Source organism: Anser anser, assembly GCF_964211835.1.
Source record: "Anser anser genome assembly, chromosome: 18".
NCBI classification, from domain to species: domain Eukaryota; kingdom Metazoa; phylum Chordata; class Aves; order Anseriformes; family Anatidae; genus Anser; species Anser anser.
Window position 1 is genome coordinate 16,220,189 of NC_139739.1, and position 20,003 is coordinate 16,240,191.

Genomic DNA, 20,003 nt, shown 5'->3' on the forward strand with positions numbered 1-20,003 from the left:
AGTAAGAATAAGAGAGACTGTAGGAACAGCTAACAGAACGATTAGAGACTTGGAAAACAGCAACGAGATTTTCATGACATGGCTTAAAAGATGAAATCTGGGGAATAAGAGCACATTAGGCAAACTGGAGGACAATTGGGTGTACTCAGAGTCTTGACTTCCGCTCGTCCAGAATTACACTTTATTGACACACATCAGATTGAAGACTAATGAGGAAAGCTGGGCAGAAGCTGCAACAGGATTTTGTTTGTTTTATTGTAATTGGTTTCCACAATAGATAATTAACTGTGAAACTCATTGCTATAAGACATGTCAGTGACTGAGAACTTATCAAGAAGAGAGAGAAAGGGAGCGGTGTTAACAAGAACATGAGATAGAATATGTATTTAGGAGGAAAGAATTGTTCCTGCTCACAAATTATATCAGACATTAAGTCCCACGGAGAGAAACGATGTAGTTTTGTAGCATGCCATTGAACATTTGCTCAATATGGACATCATCTATTCCATATGGTGCTGTTCACCATGGCTGGCAGAAAAAGTCACCAGGTAGATCTACGTTGTCTTAGCTGTAGCTGTGTCCTCAGAGCAGAAATAAAACACCTGTGTGGGTATCTATAGGCTGGAGGTTGGCACTGGCACTGCCGGGCACAAAAGAAAAGATCTTCAGATTTTAATAGTATCAGTCAGGGGCCAAACTTGAATTATATTTGGGAATTTGGCCCCTGAAGGAGAGTTAAGACAGACTGAAGTTCCCCTGACACTTGCAGCACCTAGCATCTCTTGCAGATGTCCCAACCAATTCAGGGCCTCACTGAAGTCCTCCGTGGAGCAGCAGAAAGAGACTAGGGTATATGATACAGAGTTAAGACCTGCTACATAAAAGCTGTGCATAAAGGCTGTTTAACAATGCCTTTTTTGCAGGACAGCTAATGACAGCATTGGAGGAACTGTGGGGGAACACTGATTTTCAAGGTTGTGTGAAAAAGAAACATATTGCTTAATGCTTAAGTACACTACCTACAATAAATCTCTCTTCATGTGAAAAAGTACACCCACCACCTGCTTCCTAACTTAGCTTTATCACCATGAAATTGAAGCAGAGATCAGCTCCATCGAGATGGGTCTTTTATGAATTGGTGGTTTGAATATGATGATAATAAGTAGCCACGTGACAGCAAAGAAGCTTCTCAATTGAATAAATATGTGTCTTAAAATTGCATCCAGCAAAACAGTGGGCAGGAAAAACAATAAGATCCCAAACCTTTCTTTCCAATACATGTATTTTATTTTTGTTTTAGGTCTTCGTGCCCCTCTAGCAAAGGTCATAAATTATTTAACTGCTGCAGCTCAGACTTCTCTTTTTTACTGTCTAATAAAATCTGAGAAACATAAATCTATTTTAGGTTCTTTTTTAAAATAATTGAGAATGGTGACAACCAAAACAGGAATTGAAGCAACAATTCAAGGCAGGGTGTCAGTGAGTTGCGAACACACCAGGAGATTTCAGCAGAAGGCTTATTAGGAGGCATTTTGCTTATTTCTGGCCAGAGATGTTTCTTTCCTTTTTTAAATTTAATAATTTATAGATCTGATGCTTGTTTTTTGTCTCCTGGCTGCATGCTTGCTATTAAACACATAAGTCAGGTGTTACATTATTATATGCTGAACTGCTTACATTTCAGCCCAATGATGGCTCAAAGAGGCAGTGATAACTCTGAGGGTATGTATCATGCTTTGGAATTATTAAAGATGGGATCAGATCATCATCTGATTTCATTGGTGCTCTTTCACCGCAAGATTTTAAATAAGTGGCAATTTCTTGGATATGGGTCAGCGATCGTTTGCCACCTGGAATTACTAACATTTAAGTTCAGCTATTGCAGAAATAAAAGGAAGAATCAAGGTCAAGGAAAATGTAGGCAAAGGTACAAAATGAGAGCAAACACGGAGAGGACAGAGGGGGAGCAGCTGGATGCTTACGGGGCGGAGGAAGGCAGATGTATGGATGGTGCTGGGTCCCAGCTGAGCTGTAGGAGGCTGGGAAGTCCTGACACCTCTCAGGGTTGTACTTGTGTACCAGTGCCAGGAGAAATGGCTGTGCCAGTCTGCCTTTATCAGCCCCACTTCGTCTCCTGGGTCCTCCTCTACACAGACATGCTTCAGGAATCTCCACAAGAATAACGCTAACTTTTCAGACCACAAACCTGCTGGAGTTTCTGCCCAACTCTCTCACCCAGTACTGATCTTTTTCATGTAAGAAAACATGAATGGTAAGAGGTTAGTTTAAGTGCACAGTAATAGATTATTTCTATACAAAAATAGATTGCCTCCTTACGGATGAATTGCTTCAGCTTCCTCATCATTTCTAGCTGAGCAACATTAATGACTCCCATACACAGCCCTACCAGATCTCTGACACTTCCACATCCCTTCTACAGGGGAGGATGCTGAATCCAGAGGTCACAGAGGGCCCTTCTTCCACTTTTTCCACCATCTTTCACAACTCTATCTGAGCTGGAAACAAGGCAAAAGGATTTTAAAGGAGCAGGTAAAAGGTTAAGTGGGACACAACTGACATGAAACCTGCCTTAAGGTAGCAGATGAGAGACATGGGCAGAATGGATGCATAGATCTGGAAGGAAGAAAAAAAAAAATGACAAAAAGACCTTTACAGCAGTGTAAAGGGGGCTGTGCCATCTAAAAAGAGTAGCATTAAAAAACAGAAATTCTATCTGTGATGGCAGGGGCTCCAAAACTGACAGAAGGTAGCTGAGGGTGGAAGGGAAAATGTACTTTGATGCCAAGATTATACTTTGTGTTAATTGCTGGGTTAGGTAATAAAAGCTCATCTGCACCCCCACAAAGGGCACAGAGATATGATGAGGGGGGAGCGCAAATCACCTGCCCCAGCTGCTCCCAGGCCATCACAGGGGCCACCAGCACATGCAAGGCCCATTTCCACAAGCCCAGAGGAGCCTATGGGGTGACAAAGTCAGATGGGAACCCAAATTATGGACTCAAGGGATGGGACCCCCTGTCCAGGCCCCCCCCTCCTTGGGCTGTTCCAGGCCAGCCTCAGCCACACCGCCCAGGTGTGAAAGCCATCACGATGAGTAATGCCAGAGAACCTTTGGGCCTGAGGGCACGGGGGCCTGAGGGTATGGGGCACATTAACGGGATACCACGGAAGAGCATTTGGAAACTGTGTGGGACTTACATTGGGTGTTTAGAGAGGAATCAAAGGCAGGGAAAAGGGGGATCTAGGTGTTCTAGGGAGGAATAACTGTGGGAAAATAGAGGAATAAGGGGATAAAAAGGACTGGTCTAGGAATCTACACTCGGCCTCGCCGCTGGTTGGACCTGCAACACAGAGCTAAAGCAGCCTTGCCTTGTTCATGCTTGTCAGATCTGGTGTGATACCCCTAATGTTAATAGTGTTTCAAGTGGGAACCTTTTGTGGAAGAGCTCATGGGCAGTTTATGCTTTGTTTTTCACACGACTTACGAAGTTTCTTAACAGCCATGGAAATGTTGTAAGTCTCAGGAAAGGCTAGTTAATGTAAAAGGGAATGCACTGATCGTGTAGCAGAGTAAAAGTATCAAATCCACAAAGGATCAGGAAGAGCATAACACTCATTTGCTGTATTTCTGTTTCATAACTAAGCTCCATGAAACATGGAAAGAGGAGGAATTCCAAACCCAGACAGCAAAGGGTAGAAGAATATTCAGTTATTAAAGCTCTATTTGATAAAATACATGCACTCCTGGCAAATATAATAAATAGTGAAAGAGCTGAGAGGAGACAGACTCCATCTTGATCAGAGGCACAGGGTAGATGGGGCCTTGCAGGAGGCCAGGACTCAGGGCACACTCCATCCCCACCTCCACCATGGCTGGAGCAGCCATGGGGGAACAAACTCACACCCCATTTCCTCTGTTTGGTTTTGAGTGAGATTGATTTCACCATCTCAATTGGATTCATTTTCACTACATGTCTCATCTGAGCTGCCCAGATCCCCTCTATACACAATGGAGAGAGAAGTGTTTCCAGAGCAGCCTACCCTATCCTAAGACTGGTACCCAAGGATGAGTACACTGCCTTCTGGAGGGTCTCTCCTCTCTCTGCAGATGGTAAAGGAGCCCAGACACCAAACTGAGCCAGTCTAACTATGATTTAGGCCACCAGAGGACTCTGTATTTCCAATTTTGCAATCAAGAACTGAATTCTTTACCGGGACAAATACTTTTCTTTAAGCTCGCCTGGTGCTGAGAGATGGCAGATAAGCGGCAGGAGAATACTCTTCTGGAAATGATTTGGACAGGAAACCTTTCCATTCCTGCAGTTTGGAGTGAGTTTGGGGCCCTGAGGTGCAAGGGAGCAGCTCTCAGGACCTGGAAAGACAACTTCCCAGGGGCTGTGATACTGCTGGCAGTATCAGTAGTGGGCCACAGACAGCCACATCAAGACACCTTCCCTTCTTCCACCCTTGGAGCTGGGTGGCAGATGGAAAGACCTTCCCAGCAAAGCCATCTTGACAATCCTCAATGCTAGTGGCAAGCCCACCCTGTAACTGTGCCCACCATATTTACAGTTCCTCTTCTAAGTGTGCTTGTCTGTATTTGTGTTTTACATCTATCCATCAAATCAAACCTAATTGTTCTGTATCTATGATCTGCCATCTTCATTGTATATTATTATTACAATCACTGTGTTAACTATAAATTTATTAACTATAATTTTACAGTTGTCATCCCAAATCAGTGCTGAATAAGACCAACAAGAAACTGGAGGACTAGAAAGAGGATCATTGCATGAGTATTCCTGCTGACTGCTATTTTGTCAGCCAGCTGACCATTAATCCATGCAAGAAATGCTCTGAAGATGATGTGGTGCTCACTTTCAAAGAAGAGGTCTACCTCACAAAAGCTAAGATAACATCTACAACACTTCTCCCTGGCCCTGATACTTTGCATACAGCTTTTTTGTTTAAAAAAAATCATTGTCCTAAAATTGCATCCACTGCCAGCCACTCCTTGTGAACAGATAAATTGTAGGATGAAAATCAGCCCCAAAGAAAGGCAGCTACATTTCCTCTTCTGTCAAGGGTCACTGCTTGAGGGTCAATGCAGTCATTGCCAGTGGTGTTTTAGGCTACAGACAAGCAAGGGACAGGCTCCTTTAATGACTGCCACTCTTGTTAATCTCTCCCTCTAAAAGAAGTGCTAACACAAAGCCTACTGATACCAAGAGAGCTCTTCATTAAGGATTTAAAATGAATCCCAAATTTAAGAAAGAGGTTTTCTGGCTAGAACAGCAACCATCCAAAGTAAAAAAAAAAAATACCTGACAAGGTTACAGCCCATTCTCAGTTGAACACAGCATTAGGACACCCTGATTTGCAGTGAGATGGGAGCAAAGTCCTCTGTGAGACAACACTTCCCGCTGAGGCGATCAGCTCCGGTGCAGACGCGTTCTGCAGCAGAGCGGGGGGTGGGGGGGTCGAGGCAGGCAGGGCTTTTTTCCCGGCATCGAGGCCACTTGAGGCAGCCGCGGGAGCCGCCAAGCCCCGGCAGCCCTCACGAAGGAGGCTGCCGAGCTGTAAGCGGAGCCAGGAGCGGCAGCGACGGGCCGTTTTTACGTCGGGCGTCGCCGCCATTTTGCAGCCACTCGCCGGGGCGGGTGAGTACTCCCCGAGTGTATAAAAGCGGGCCCTAGGGAGCGGCGCGAGCAAGGAGTGCCGCAACCAGGATGTGTGGGGCAGGGAGGAGCGCAGGGAGGATCCTCTCACTCTGCTTTGGGAACTCTGTCTCCTATAACGTGTAATTCACTATGGTGGGTACCCGTTGTGGTGGCTGGGCCAAGGCAGCAACCCAAAGTGAGGAGACACAGCTTCTCTGGGCTCATGGGGGCATCCAGGTGGATCCCCTTTGGGGTGACATGGCAGTCCAGACTGGTGACTGTGGGGAGCTCTGGAATCTGGAGGCCACCCTGGGTCCTGAGGGAAGAAAGAACTGTCATGGGTGCAGGTGTGCCCTGCTCAAGGAACTGCTTGAGCAGATGGCTGGGCTGCAGTGAGAAATTGGCAGCCTGAGGGGCTCCTGGAAGTCTCTGAGGGAGACAGACAGGAGGTGTGAATCTATCCCTACTGAAGCCCAGCAGCCCCCTCCTAAGTCCCTGCAAAGGGTAGTAGCTGATCCAGCTGCTCACCTGCGGGACAGAGGGCTGTATCCAGTTCTGGGCTCCCCGGTACAAAAAAGACAGGTCTCCTGGAAAGAGTACAGTGGAGGGCCACAAAGATGATACAGGGCCTGGAGCATCTCCCCTGGGATAAAAGGCTGAGAGACCTGGGTCTGTTCAGCCTTGAGAAAACAAGGCTGAGAGGGGATCTTATCAATATTTACAAATACCTGAAGTGTGGGAGACAAAAGGATATGGCCAACCTCTCTTCAGTGGTTTGTGGGGAACAGTACAAGGGGCAATGGCCACAAAATGGAGCACAGGAAGTTCCGCACCAATATGAGAAAGAACTTCTTCATAGTGAGGGTGATGGAGCACTGCAACAGGCTGCCCAGGGAGGTTGTGGAGTCTCCTTCTCTGGAGATACTCAAGAGCCGTCTGGACGCCTACCTGTGCAATTTGCTCTAGGGAACCTGCTTTGGCAGGGGGGTTGGACCCGATGATCTCTGGAGGTCCCTTCCAACCCCTACAATTCTGTGATTCTGTGATTCTTTGATTTCAGTTTTACAGCGGATTTCACTGTTTCCCCCACCAGGTGTTACCTGCTGCTCTCCAGGTGAACAACACAATGAACAGCTGCAGTCCCATGGAGTACATGGCAGCATATTGGACAGCGCTTCTGACTGCATGGGGCCAGCTGCATGTGCCCCACAGAAAGTCACTGTGATTCTTCTCATCACTTTCTAGCCTTCTATCCTTGAGCTCTTTGCCAGGAAACCCAAATATTAGCATAAAAAACTGCATCATGAGCAAAGCAAAAGTACAGCTAGCTGGTGCAGTGAGATGCCACCCCCCCAGCCTCCCCAAGACAGTCAAAACATGGGACAGATTAGCATGGTTGTCTCCTCAAGGCACAGTGATGAAGGACACTGTGGGTTATTCTGCACATCGTCTTTTCCAGACAAGTCTGCAGTGAGAATAGGCAAGGGGAAGTGAGCATTATATCACCCTCCTGGTTGAGATGAGAAATTAGATACAGACTTGTCTGTCCCTCACCCCCATCCCCTGTCTCAAAGCATCTCCTACCCAGTGGCCTTCCATGCTGCCTGCCCCTTGGAACACCCTGGGACAATAACCACTCTGGTTTGGCCACCCAGGGCCATCTTACCTCCATGTGCACAAGCACCCACACATAGCTGACAGTCTCAGCCTTGCAGATCTATCTGTGCTCTTTCCCTTCTCCCCATTTGCCTGTGGGAATCTCACACCGGAGAGATCCATCTATCTCCTTCCAGCCCACCCTGCTAGCCTGACATGTACAGCTCCTGCAGCCGTGACCTCAACAGGCTAATGCATGCCCTGGCACCACTGCCAGCATCTCTATTACACACTTCCACATGCTATTATCTCAGTACTTGGTTTCAGTTTCCAAGCCAAGTGCAACCCAATTGTGTCATAGCTATCTTGCTTTCAATTCTTAAATGCACGGAAGTAGGGTAAATATTTACAACTGAGAGCTTAATCAACCACCAGAGAGATACACAGATTGCTTTCCTGGCAGAACAAGTTTGTTCACATACATCATCCTGTATTATTTCTCTTGAGTTTCTGAGTCCCAGACCCCAATTCACGACATGCTTCCTGGATTAATCTGTCTGTACCTGCACCTGTCTTTATTCTTTCTGTCTTCCTGCACAGCCTCTATGGAGTTCAGGAGCCTCAAAACGTGACCACCATCACTTGACTCAATTTTTCTGGCACATCATACAAATACAGATTCTATCCCCATCTCAGTGTCACATGAAGCTTATCCCTGAACCATCTGAGTTAAATAAGTTGACCAGTTGCACAAAGTACAGTTTTTTTTTTTTTTTTTTTTTTTTTTTTCCCTTAGAAAATGTGTTACATAAAACTGGCTGATCAAACTTTTCAGCAGAAAAATAACTAGCTCCCACAGAAGTAGAAGTGTCATCTGTGGCAGTTTGTGTGGGTCTCCAGGATGGGTAAGCCTTGCGAAGCCTTGGTTAAAACTAGGGGTCTCACGGTTTTCAAGCTCTCTTCACACTGTTTCTGAACATGCTCTGTAGAAGACTGGTCTTTCTTTACCTAGGCATGGGTCCCCAGGCACAGTAAATGAAAAGCATGTTTCACAAAGGTTCAGTAATTTGTGCTGGATGCAGAGCCTCACTGCTGACATTTCCTCACTGCTGTTTGGATGCTGCTCACTCTGCAAAATTTCCACAGGAGAAAGGAGGACTCTAGTGAAAGACTCACCAGTCCTTCCTCCACCAGGACTAATGGAGCAGTGTGTTCCAGCTGTCACGTAGGCTGCATCAGTGTCTACGTCTAACTTCTTGCATGCTGCCTAAACCTCAGCATAGATTCTGCCCCTATTTCTTTACATGGGGAATGCCACAGTACTGCTTGGCCTCATTGCCCTGCTGAGTACTAGCTCCCTTGTTCCCTAGGCAATAACACCTTCTGCTTCATAGCTTCTTTACCAATGGCCTAATTATGCCCAGTGTTGTTAGGATGGCTTGACAGTCCTTGTACAGGGACGCCTTTCTTCAGTCTAACATTGCTGCTTACCATTATTACTGAGTTTGTATTTCCACGTGTTCAGCAACTCAGTGGTAATAGAGTTGGTGACAGCTTTGCAGAATTAGAAAGTGAATGTCTGGCAGATGCCTTCTGTACTGCAGGCATCCTGACAGCCGGGATCAAAGGAGTTCACACTGTGGATTCTTCACTGGACATTGCTGGACACCTCCAGTCCCTGCCTGCACTGATGAGTTTCATTTTTTATGAAGGCTGTGGGCAGCTGCACAACCAGAACATTTACAGCTCTCCCTTCCACTATTCCCTTGTCCTACTTTTGAGAGAGCAAACATTGTTCGTTCTACCTTTTGTATTTATTGTTTTCCGCACAAAAGTAACTGAATCATTATGCTTGCATTTTCCCTTATCCATCTGTAAATTTACTTCCTGCATCCCTTTAGATTGAGCCTTTATCATGGTTCTGCTCTAGTGGGTGCACAAAGGGACCCAGGGTAGCCACGCTTTCCCTGCTGTTAATCCTGTGCAAGGAAAGTTCATCTGTCCTTGCTATTTGGAGGCATTTCCTTAGGGAAAGATCTGTTGCTCTGAAAAAAACTCTCTGGTAATTAGGAGTCACATGCCTCATTCATCCCAGTCGTCTCTCTTCTTCCCCACAGTGAAATTATAAAAAAAGGCTATATTGTTTGGAAATCCACCATTATCAGCCACTTACATCTGTCCACATTCCCTGCTTGTTCTTTTTGTAGGTGATACTTTGTTTTCTTCCCTGCTGTGGGTTTCATTAGGCTTAACAGCTGCCGCCATGTGCATTTCATAATGCGCTGGGAACATAAAAAAAAAAAAAAGTGTTCCTAAAATTAAACTGGTTCTTCAGTAAGAAAAACATCTATAGAGACTCCAAAACCATGACTAGGAGCTGCAGGATAGAACTGGCCATTTGCAGAACGACTGCAGCATTCAGCTCCTGCAAGCTGTTGCCCCTCTCCAGCTGGATGTGAGGTCTGAGTCCTGCTGACCTGCTCCGCACACCATCACAGGGCCACGGGAGCTCACTGCTAACTGGGGAATCACTGATGCCCCCTCAAACCATGTATACTGAAGATGCCTTGCTGGAACAAATTCTCCAACTTCTTATCCGTTAATTTGACTCTCTCTTCAATGATATATTTGGAGCTAATTATTCGTGACAGCTAAACTTGAAATGATTTTCCAACTCAGCTAAGAGTGGGGAGTTGATCTTTGGTCACTGAAATATTTCCCTTAGCTAGAAAAACAGGCTTCCTTGTTTTTGATTCTCCCTTATCATCACCACCACAGTGCTTTACCTACTGTTGCTGTTGTTACTACTAAATTATTATGGATTGCTGTTAGTACCAATGAGTTGGAAATTTTTCATCTTGAGAGAGATTTTTGGCTCTCCAGATACAGATGCAGTGGCCAGCCACAGAGTCAGCTCTGCAGGGGAGCTTGGAGGATTCTCCAGGATGCATCTAATAACAAACGGAGACAGTTAAATGGCCTTCAGGAGTCTGTTGTTGCCCTTGCTTGAGTGTAAGAAACCACCAAACATTTATAAAAATATCTCAAAGTACTTGAAGTGTCCTCCATATATTATCTATCTCAGCATTTAACCAGGAAAATAACTCCTTCTCCAAAGGAAACAGGAAAAATGTTACTTGATGTCAGATATGTCTAGACTGCCGCTATTAGATCCACCCATGGCCTTAGGGGCTCCACCAGTTACCAGCATACTGGGCTTCATCTGGCACACACAGGGGTGCAAGCACTAAACCACAACCCACTCCATCCTCCCGCTCCAGGCCCTTCCCACATGCATGTCACCTTGTTCATGCCAACCATCACTCCAGCACACTTTGTGTAAAGGGCCACGTCACAGCAGACATTCAGCTTTTCCATATATTCACCAGGCATCCAGGCTGCTGTTGGAAGGCCTTAGGAATAAACCTGTAACCAGAAGACCAAATTCAGGCCCTCCCTGCTCTTCATGATTGAGCAAAGGGCTTACGCTGTTCCAGTCCCTCCAGAACAGACGCTGGAACAGCGCAGGAAGGCTGTCCCTACCCTTTCTTTTCTGAATCCTCCCCCAGCAAGGGTTTGCAATGATTTATTCTCATTCCCTTGGCTGATATGCATTTGTCCTACCAAAGCAAGATGCATCTGGAAAGGTATGCTGGTTCCAGAGCAGTGGGGCACTACAGGAGCAAGTTTCCTAGACACAAAGAACTGGTCTGACAGAGGGGACACTATCCACAGCTGGCAGCCCAGAGGTTCTCCTCTAACCCTTCAGAGATGCTCCCTGAGAGCTGTACCTGCTCCCTCTGCTCCCAGAGATGCAGCCTTGCTGGCACAAAACTGTAGGCCATGAGAACAAAAACAAAGTGTCACAAGCCTTGAATATCCCTGAAAAAGAGAGAATACATAGACATTGAGCATTTCAAACATCTTCCTATTAGCTCACCCTACTGAAAGGCCAGTCTGTCTTCAAATGGAAACAGTGCATGTAAAAATAACAATATGGGGCAGAAGCATGAAGAAAAGAAATCATGAATCAGAGGTTTGATCACACATAACTTTCCTGCCTCCACAGAACTGATGAACCACTAATCACCACAGGGCATAGCTCAGCTCAGTGCACAGCTGCATATACATTTTTATTCAGATGAATCTCACCAAAACTTAGAAAAATCAGCTGCACTGACAATGCCTTACAAACACTTGCAAGTCAGGTCAACAACCCCAACTTCAAATATTCCATCTTGGCCTGGGTTTGTTTGTTTATGCAATGTTTTATCAGCATGTTCTTCATGAAACAGAAAAAAAAAACTTTGTGCTTTCACTTCTTCACAGGCAGCAGTCTGCAGAAGACTGAATTTAAGAAGTTCAAAATACCTTTCAATTGCTTTTCAGCTCTTCACTGAAGTCCTCAAAGGACCTCTTTAGAGACAAGAGCATACTAAGCTGGAGCAACTTCTTCGCTCCATTGAATTTTGGTATTGCCCCATGTTTTGGGCAGCTGACAGATATTCTAGAAAGTAGTCCTGGATTTATTAATGGTTCTCAAAACTTGCCACTGAAAAATAATTTCCATGGTATGATCAGCATGGTAATAGATCTGAAGGTAAATGCAGGTTTTGGACCTTATTGGTTTCTAATATTCAGCTTTAAGAATCAGATTACATGTTTGTTCAATAGCAATAAACTTCCAGAGTTTTATAGACTCATAAAAACACTACAACTGCTTCCATTTATGGCCTGTATATAATTTACTTGGGTAGGTTTCCTCTCTAATGGTGCAGTGCAAGTGATTTGAGTTCTAGTAGCTGGAAACAGTACATCTACATTTGCAGAACTCTCATAAATAATTCTGCCTGATGGACAGCATCCCATCCAGACTGTTGCAAGGGGAGGAAGGGTGGGCAGAGGAGTAGGGGAAAGAGAGGAGGAAGAGATGGTAGGAATAAAAAAGGGATGCTAGGACACCACAGAAATTGGGAATTCAAGGATCCTCCTTGTGCTGGTAGTATCAAAATCCCATTTTCCTTCTTAATTTGTGTGATGCTTTGAGCTTGAAATGTATTCACAGTTCATGCCAGACTGCAGGCTGAACTCATTCTGAGCCTTGCAAAGGCTCATTTGAAATGGAATCTCCCAGGACACAAAGAATTCCTGAGCACTCAGAGGTGCACTCATCTCCCAGGAAGCTTTACAGCAAGAAATGAATTGTTAGACTGACTTACAGCTAAATGAATTATTTGGTCTCAGGTACAAGAACAGGAGAGCAGTATCTCAGCTTTAAGACCCTTCAGCCATAGCAGAAGGGTCAGCCTGCAGTGGTAGAGGGAGGATGTATAACTGTGCAAACACCCAAGGCAGAGGCAATGCCATCTTTTATGTCTGTACAGCACCTAATGGTTAAATTACTGTGTCAAGATACTGATTGTAAGCAGGGCTGTCTGCCATCTATCACTATAAATGACATTAAAGGTAATGACACTTGATTTTCACAGGAAAACAAATCAATTAAATAACATCAAGTCCTTTTTGATAGAATTATAAAACAAAGGGTTAGCAATTGTGGGTCCCATTTTTTAATGCATAACTGGAGGACACTCAAGGCTAATAAAAGAACCAGTATAGAATTGCTATTATTTAGACGGTCAGCCATGTGACTCCTATATGAAGTTCAGTGGTCTGATACCACTTCTGTGACATACAGCAGAATAAAAATCCCACTGGCTTTTAGACATTGCTGTGTTGGCTCTGGCTCCAATGACTTCACAAGTTCCTAGACCTATTTAACCTAGCAAAACAATGGCTCAGGGTTGATATGATTCTTTAAAATATACTGGGTAAGTAAATAACAAGGACCAAAAGGAATATGTAAGCTAGAGAATAATAAGATTGAAGTTGTCATAAATAAATTTAGACTGTAAGGCAGAAACAAACTAAAACATCTAAGGAATTATCTCATGGAATGACTTTCCAAACAGTACAGGGAGGGCAAGGAGCTTAAAGTAAAAAAAAAAATTAAAAATAATAAAAAAAAAAATTAGGAAAGCTTGTAGAGCGGTATATGGGTCAGCCTAGAGTAATAAATGAAATGGGCAATATGAGTTCTTACATGACTCACTTGCCACTCTACTAGAGGAAAGTGGAGTATGGAAGCTCTCTTGCTTGTTGTTTTTACTTTGCTGATTGTATTTATTTGTTTCATATTGATTCTGCACTGAGCTGTCCTGACAGATATTTTTGTAACCCCACCTACTCTTTTCATAACAGTCAAGCTTGTGTAATGGAAAAAGGATTTATTTCAAAGGAATTTTATGTCAAAAATGGAATCAGACAAGGACTTGTGGACTTGTAACTATTTTGTTCAGCTTTCAATCCTCAGGAATGCTGGCCATAGCTGTCCTGGATCGTGAAAAAGAAGTACCTGTTTGCTAATGGCAATTGTTACATGCTAGAAGGCCCTATTTTTTTCACAGCCACAAGCATGTCTTATTATCAGAAGCCAGAGGTCATTTTCTTCTTATTCTAAGCTAGCCTCACAGTGAATGGCATTAGACTCATAGAAACCAATAAACTGATATTGGTACTGTTCTCTTTCAGCTTTATTCACTCAAGTGTATTGGATAAATGTCACATTACAGCACGATGCCATGTCAAACAGAAAAATTACTCAAAGAATCTGCAAGAGTAAAACCAATTCTTAACTTGGTTGCATCCAGCACAACCAATGCACAGTACCTGACTGAAATGTTATTGTAGAAAGTCATCTGTAATAGTTGTCATGAAGTGCTCATATTCAGCACCTATGCTGGACTTTCAGAAACAAGAAAAAAAAAAAAAGAAATTTACTGCAGTATGTTTAGCTTCAAAAAGGGGCACTAAATTAAAATTCTTCTTTATTATCTCTCCTGTTTAAAGAGAGAATAAAAGAAGGTTAGAAAAGTAAAATCCTTGGGTATGGTGTAAAAACTCAAGATACCACACTGGGGCTTTGAACAAATGCATATCACTAGCCAAAAGCATTTCAGAAAGACCAAGGGAAGCCAGCATGACTAAACACAGAGGCAAAAAGAGTACTAAAAATACAAAGGGACAATCAAGGTTTAGAAAAATAAGTGCACTGCAGAAAAAATAATACAATTTTTGCAGCTGTTTTTACTATGGAAGAAGTCGAGAGACTCCAGCACAGGATCTCTCTTATATTGAAGGAGGTCATGAAGTATATCAAAAGGTATTATAAGAAATCACCAAGACCAAAGGATATTCTCCCAAGAGCACCTAAGAAACTCCACTGTGAAACTGCTGAATTAACAATTGGTGTGCAAGCTGAAATGTAAAAATGTCTCAATGTCAAGACGCTTGAAGATAGCTAATGTGGTCTCATTTTTTTAAAGAGGATACCATGCTAAATTCAGAAACTACAGGCTGGTAGCACATCTGTACTAGGCTAATTGATAGAAATTGTAATAGAAAAGAGAATCCATGGATAAATAAAATATAATGGGAAAGAGTCCATGACATTTTGTAAAGGGAAATCATACTTTACAGCCTAGTATAGTTCTTTGAAGGCGTCAGTAGAAAGAGGGGTAAGGCGGATCCAGCTGATAGTGTATTTTCATTTCTAAAGATGTTTTAAAAAGTTACAAAAAAAAAAAAGAAATTAAGATATCGTGGAAACAGGGGGAAGGTCCTCATAAAAATTGTTTAAAGTATACAAAACGTGTTGGTAATTAAATGACCAACTTTCATAGGTGATGGTGATTCCTAGTGAAATTAACAGTGAAAAAAAAAAAAAAAAAACAGAAATTATGATAACAAAAGACAGAGTGTCACTGTGTCAACAAGCATGATGCAATTACCAGTGGATCTCTGTGATCCTCAACTCAAAAAGGATAAACCAGAACTTGGAAAAAAAAAAAAAAGGCAGTAAATGTGATGAAATGTTCAAAGTGATTTCTATTCACAGAACAGCTACATACACTATAATTCTTCATCCTGAAAGATATCTGGACAGGAGGAGGCAGAAGGGAGAGATGAGATAGATATCTGTAAAAGCATGAGAGGAAGGGAATGGCCACCTAAGGAATAGTTTCTCAGCTATCAGATGGCAGATTCAAAACAAACAAAAGGTTTGAGGGAGGTTCTCAGTGTAACACAGAGGTACCTTGTGGAATCTGCCACAGGCAATTGTGCAAGACAGAAAGTACTTGTATTCAAAATGAGACTGGGCAGGTTCATGCTCCAATGAGGTCTGCAAAATACTCGGTACCTCTTTGGTCTCAGTAGTTCTGTTTAACTATTAACTATTAATAACTGTTTAACTAGTAACTATTTAACACTGAATATGTTGCTCCTATTACATTTACAGACTAATTAACACAGAGAAAGAAGCTCCTGTAACCAACAACAACAAAAAAATTCAAGCCTCTCTCTTTGTTTCCTAGCTTTATTTCAACTAGTGGACCTGCTAGGGTAGATGCCCCAGGTCCCCGTCATTTCTGACTGTTGTAAGTTTATCCTGCAGCCTAAGACAAATTCTTTCTGATATCAGGGGCCGATTGCCCTAGAAAGAGGCTAGCCAATTGCCTCTGTTTGTTTTCTGAAGCCAGGTCCAAATTTTCTGTCTTTTTTTTTTTTTTTTCCATTGCATTTCAAAGTTGGTCCAAAAATTCAAAAATTCCATAGGGTTTTCTTTTGGACCTTGTTGGAACAGATTCTCAATTCCCAATTTAACCAGATTTTGGTATTTACATAATTTCCGGGGTGGTAAGGGTCTTGGGGGGGGGGGGGGGGGAGTCGGTCAGGGGAATGCAATGGTTGGAAGTTCCCTGAGCGGTCCCATTGGCAATCTGAGCTCACACAGGAACTCAGGTTGTTTTAAGAGTTAGCTGCTTTTCTGTTTCCATGACAACTCTCTCCCGGACCCATCATGGTCCCTCCGCCCCAGAGGGCTCACACCGCGATTTTGAGATCTCAGCCTCGGGTTGAGGCGGAACTATTAACATTCCTACATCCTCTTCCCCTGCTCATTCAACTTCAAACAGCTCTGTTAAATACTACATGCCACACAGCCTTTAACACCTTCAACAACCCTTTTAACACTTCCTTTATCTTCCTCCAGCCTGTACTTTTCTAATGCCAACACCAAAGGCTCAGTCAGGGACCAACTTAATTCCATACCTTTTCCCTCCAAGATGCTGAAACAACATATCAGTATACAACATTTCATCCTATTTTCCTTCTCTCCTCAAAAACAATTGATCCATAAAGTGGCCATTTAGTTTATATAGTGGCCACAATTGATTGCAATACTTAGTGGAAATCCTCTTGCTTTCCGCGCCCCCCCCACTCCCCCTTCCGACAATATCCTTGCAATGTGCCAATATACACCCAAGGAGGCTTTCTTTAAAACGTCTTTGTTTTGGATATTACCCATTTCCTTGATTTCCCATTCCCTTTTATTTATTTATATTAATTACTGTCCCTTGTTTCAATTTCCACGCAAACCTTTTTATTGCAGGTTTTTACTATGTTTTCCTAGTCTTCTCAAATGTCCCAATTCTCTGGGATTAAACTCCACATACAAACTTCACTATTTCAGATTATTAATGAGCCCCGTTCCAATCGTAAATCCACAGGACTTCGGAAAAACACCTGAAGCACTCAGCCTTCCGTCTTCTAGACAAACAATACCACCTTTTCCACAAAATTTACATTTCAACAAGGCCGAATTTCAAGCCGAATGCTAATTTTTCTCATGCACTTTGCTAGTAAGCCTACACAAAACAAGGAATCACTCCTGTGTATCCATCAAGACGGGGGTTTAAAAGGTACTGAGGCCTAAATAAATTCGCTCTCCCCCTTCTTACCAAATTCCCAGGGCTCAGGCCCGAACCACCAAAGAAGTGGCTCTCCGTTCTACCGCTTTGATAATCAGTCAGCCCCCCTCCCCCGATACTTGGGAAACCGACCAAACACCACCGCAAATATACCGAAACTTTTAAACTGTTACTTAGATAATGCTCCCACCTTCCTCCTTGTCACACTCAAAACATTTAAGAACGAAATAGGATTGCAAGATGCACCGCCGGGCCCGTGTATTGGGCACCACCAATCAGCATTTGGATAAAGCAGCACTTCTTTTCGGTCTGTCATGCGCTTCGTTCATCTCCGGCCGCTCCCCTCGCGGAGAATACGGAACCGCGGATCGGAACTCCGCACTCGCTTCGCAGCGATGCTGCGTCTCACTCACAACACAATCACGCAATCACACAGAGAGGCCCCTTGCACTCTCGCTCACAAAATAACATTAATTGTAAGATAGTATTGTACTGTAAGGTTCCGTTTTCTGGCCAACTTTCTTGATCTTCTAGTTCATACTGTGGCCACCAAACATTACAGTAATCAACCAGTTTACCCTTTCGTAACTCCTGCCCGAAACACCCCTCCTTCCAGTGTGCTAATAAACAGCCCAAAGGGGAGGATCGCGGTACCGAAGCATTACCGCCCAGAATACTTTTAAGTTTTTCCATTATCAGCTATAGCTTTTACCGAACCGAACCAGATGCTGAGCCTGCAGCAAAACCAGACCACTGATGCCGAACCTGCAGCGCTTTCGCGACTGTCTGACGGACGGCGCCTAGGCTTACCACGGGAATTCCCTAGCCCAACCGTGCGTGGCTTTCGCCGCGTCTGACCGGCAGGCTCCCAGACCAGATCGGTACCGATTACCAGAAAGCACCTTTTTCTTACCCTTTCAGAGGTACGTTGTGAGCAGCGGGGGTCGGTCGCGGCCGATGGCTCCCCGAGAAACTCCCCGGTGCCGGCTGGAGCGTGATCAGTTCGCGAGCCGCCTCAGCAGTGCCCACGAGGTCCCATCTGGGTCGCCAAAATGTTAGCGTTCATGAAGACACATAATCCACAAAGTGATTATATGAAGGTGCTTTATTAGGTGCCGGAAGTTAGGGGCATGCCTGCCCAAATCTAACTTCGTCTGATTTGTTCTCTTAGTTCTCTTTTATCTCCTAAGATACTACATATGCATTAGGTTTCACAACTCATCTATGCATATTCATTTCCTAGCTCCGCCTAGCCTCGCTTCGTATGCTAATTATCTTATCAGTCCTTCTGCGCTTGCGTATTACTCTCTGGTGGTCGTCCGGGTGGTCGTCGGGATGAAGTAAGATGTCTTCATCAGAGTTGAACTTTTTAACCTTTCCTTCTCACGCATGCTCTCTGAGCCCTTGGTCTCAGTCCAAACCGCAAGGTTGGTTTGACCCAGTTCCCAGAGTCCAAGAAGCCCCAGTTATCTAGATGTCTTGCAAATTGAGCATTCTTTTAATCCTCCTTACTCCTCATCATGAATTGGTGCATTCTCATGTTACCCTTGCACATATATTTTGTATCTTCCAAGCGCAGCCTCGGAACAGTACATCGCAAATGTAACATACTAAACAATATTGTATTATTTCTTCTTCTATTACTAACAGTTCTAGAGCCACAGGTAAGGAGAGGCTTGCTCTACTCATACCTGTTCCTTAGCATCAATCGTAACCCCACTTGGAAAGTATGCACTCACCATTCAGACCATTCTGAAACACTCACATCTTTGTGTTAGGTGATTATCAGCAGCAATAGGTGCTTTTCAGAGCAGATTTATCTGTCATGACTGTCAAAATTGTCTGCAACCAGGTATTTGTACTGCTGTTATCTATTTGCTGTCTTTTGTGGGTCAAGGCTTTGGATATTACCTATTATTATCCAACCAGCTGAGGAGTTCAAGCAGTTTTGTCCACACTGGAGAGGGGGGTGCCTAGCAGTGTAAACATTTAGCAAAACTCTGAGAAAATGTCTTGCAACAGCCTTGCTGACCACACCTTTCTGCAACAGTCTCATCATCACAAAGATTCATAGAATCATAGAATCATTAAGGTTGGAAGAGACCTTCAAGATCATCTGGTCCAACCATCACCCTACTATAAATGTCACCCACTAAACCACGTCCCTAAGCACCACATCCAACCTTTCCTTAACCCGCCCCCCCCCCCCTTCCCCCCCCCCCCATGGATGGTGACTCAACCACCTCCCTAGGCAACCCTTTCCAACGCCTGACCACTCTTTCTGAGAAGAAATGTCTCCCAATTTCCAACCTGAACCTCCCCTGGTGCAACTTGAGGCCATTCCTGCTTGTCCTATCACTAGTAATCTGCAAGAAGAGGCCGATCCCCAGCTCCCACAACTTCCTTTCAGGTAGTTGTAGAGGGAAGTTGTATAAGGTCTCCCCTGAGCCTCCTCCAGACTAAACCCCAGTGCCCTCAGCCACTCCTCATAAGACTTGTGTTCCAGACCCTTCACCAGCTTCGCAGCCCTTCTCTGGATACATTTCAGGGCCTTGATGTCCTTCTTGTAGTGAGGGGCCCAAAACCAAACACAGTACTCGAGGTGTGGCCTCACCAGAGCTGGTACAGGGGGACAATCACCTCCCTGGTCTTGCTGCCTTCACTATTCCTGACACAAGCCAGGATGCTGTTGGCCTTCTTGGCCACCTGGGCACACTGACGGCTCATATTCAGGCAAGCATCAGCCAACAGCCCCAGATCCTTTTCCTCTGCACAGTTTTCCAGCCACTCTGCCCCAAAACCTGTAGTTTTTCTCTGCCCCAAAACCTGTAGTGTTGCATGGGGTTGTTGTGACCAAAGTGCAGGACCCAGCACTGAGCCATGTTGAACCTCACAC

The 20,003-nt window shown here is 44.2% G+C and overlaps 1 long non-coding RNA gene across 13 annotated transcripts in view; it reads right to left on the reverse strand.

Annotated features, from left to right (window-relative positions):
• LOC310883289 overlaps positions 1–19,306 on the reverse strand; it is a 77,783-nt gene extending 58,477 nt beyond the window's left edge. For 3 of the 13 annotated variants that reach the window (XR_014573459.1, XR_014573460.1, XR_014573461.1), the window contains exons 1-4: positions 14,007–18,775; positions 11,069–11,159; positions 10,113–10,703; positions 5,346–9,559 (exon numbers count right to left, since the gene is read on the reverse strand). This is a non-coding gene — a long non-coding RNA (uncharacterized lncRNA). Of the gene's footprint in view, positions 1–5,345; positions 9,560–10,112; positions 10,704–11,068; positions 11,160–14,006 lie in introns of all 13 variants that reach the window. The other 10 variants (XR_014573462.1, XR_014573463.1, XR_014573464.1 and 7 more) reach the window with 7 other exon arrangements.
• Between the last annotated feature and the right edge of the window lie 697 nt (positions 19,307–20,003).